Source organism: Macadamia integrifolia, chromosome 6 (genome assembly GCF_013358625.1).
Source record: "Macadamia integrifolia cultivar HAES 741 chromosome 6, SCU_Mint_v3, whole genome shotgun sequence".
In the NCBI taxonomy this organism is placed as follows: Eukaryota; Viridiplantae; Streptophyta; class Magnoliopsida; order Proteales; family Proteaceae; genus Macadamia; species Macadamia integrifolia.
In genome coordinates, this window is record NC_056562.1 from 21,535,264 (window position 1) to 21,537,740 (window position 2,477).

Here is a 2,477-nt window from a genome sequence, read left to right on the forward strand (position 1 = left end):
GCAATTGTCTTCATATATTTCCAATTATTATGAAGAGTTTCACAGCTTATCCCACACTTCACCTCACCCTTAGTTACTGTATTGTATTCCCTGCGTGATTTCGGACGATGATGCTCTTTATTTGGAGGTTGAACCGTCTTCAGAGGAAATAAAAAAAGCCGTTTGGGATTTGGACCCAGATAGCTCCCCTGGACCTGACGGCTTCTCAGGGAAATTCTTTAGGCGGGTATGGCGCATTGTTGAGGGTGATTTTTGCAAGGCCGTAGCGTATTTCTTCAGATGGGGAGTCCTTCCAAAGGGTGTGAATTTTTTTCTCTCTTATCCCCAAGGTGGTGGGGGCTACTACTCTCGACAAGTATAGGCCTATTTGCTTGAGAAATTATTTCTATAAGGTGTTACGAAGATCATGGCAAGTAGAGTTGCAATCCTCCTTCCCAGGCTGATTTTGAAGGAACAAGGGGCGTTTCAAAGGGGGAAGATAATATTAGAAAATATTAGCCTTGCTTCAGAATTGGCTAATCTGATGTATACCACTGTCAGGGGAGGCGGGATGGGTCTCAAGGTCAATGTATAGAAAGCCTACGATTCCCTATCCTGGGAATTTCTCTTTGTCGTACTTGGGAAGTTCGGATTTCCTCGGAAATGGATTTCTTGGATCCAAGAAATTCTCTCATCTTCAAGGATTTCGATTTTAATAAATAGAGGTCCAGTGGGGTTTTTTGGTGTGGATCGTGGTCTTCGTCAAGGTGATCCGTTATCTCCCATTTTGTTTATTTTAGCTGAGGAATGGCTCTGCAGAGGATTAAATAAAATGGTCTCGGAAGGATCCATAAAATCGCTATCGGGTCCAAGAGGTGCCTGTACCCCAACTCATTTACTATATATGGACGATATTTTCATTTTCATGAATGCGTCAGTTAAGTATGTTAAAAATCTGCATTTATTTTTATCAAAATATCAAGAGTGCTCTGACCAACATTTTAATCTCGATAAGAGCAAAGCCTTCTTTGGGAAAGTCGCCCCCATAGGAAACACTTTATTAGTAATTGTCTGGGAATTCAGACCTCAAAATTTCCTACAAGGTATTTGGGTGTAGAGATCTTCAAGGGAAGAGTGAAGAAAAATCACCTCTTACCTTTGATGGATAAGATTAAATGCAGATTGACCGCCTGGAAAGGGAAGCTTCTCTCGATGGCTGGTCGCGTGGAGTTGGTTCGATTAGTAATTTCAAGCATCCCTATCCATAATTTTGCGGTTTATTGGTTGCCTCAGTCCATTATTAAAATTGTAGAGTGGTGGATGAGAAACTTTATCTGGTCGGGTCAAATGGAGGTGCAGAAAAAAATTGTGATTACATAGGAGGACAGTTGTAAGCCCAAGGACGAGGGAGGCTTGGGTATCAGAAAATTGAGAGATGTGAATGAAACTTGTTTAAGCAAGTTTGCCTGGCAGATCAAATATGAAGACAATATTATGAGCAAATTTTTTAGAGCAATGTTTGTTCAGAAAGACGACTCTCTTAGGAAAGGGTACAAGTCTTCCTCCATTTGGCCAGGGCTGAAAAGGGTGTGACAATTTGTGTCGGACATGGAAAGATGGATGGTAGGAAATGGGAAAAAAATCATGTTCTGGACAGATAGATGGTTAGAAAACTATTCTCTAGCGGAGTCTTCTAATTTGGAGTAGGAAATGTTCATAGGGAAGAATCTGCGCTTGGCAGATTTTATTCGAAATGGTGAGTGGTGCTTCCCTAATGCTTCTTTGAAATTCCTTGTCAACGGATGAGGAGGTGCGCTGTAAGGGTGTGATAATGCCTTTTAGGTGCGGTTTGTGTGGTTGAGTAGAAGAATCCATCCTTCACCTGTTTATTCATTGTGAGTATACCCAGGCCCTGTGGAATTCTTTTTGTGATTTACTGGGTATCAGGTGGCAGGCTCTTGATAAGATGGCGGACATTTTAGCATGGTGGAAATGGAAAGCAAAGTCCATAATTTTTTCAAAGGTGTAGCTCTGTGGCTTTATTCTTGTTCTGTATGCTGTCTGGATGGAGAGAAATGCTAGATATCACGATGGTGTGGCTCTTAATTATAAGCATATTTTTGCAAGGGTTAAAGGAGAAATTGGTATGTTTTTCAACGTTCATCTTGGGAAGCCTCTTTCTATCTCGGACCTGTTATGTGCTAGAAGAATGGAAATTCCTCGAGTAACATGCACACGTAGAGAGATTGTTGAAGTGCACTAGTGTCTTCCATTTCTAGGATGGATCAAGCTAAACATTGATAGATGCTCCTTGGGTGATCCAGGGAAGGCCAAAGCAGGTGGCATTTTTAGAAATGAGAAGGGAGAGAGTCTCCTGAACTACAGAGAATATGTAGGTATCAGAACAAATTTTGAAGTGGAATTATTGGCGGTGATTGCTGGTCTTGAACAGGCAAAGATGCATGGTTTTCAGAACCTTTGGATTGAATGCGACTTTG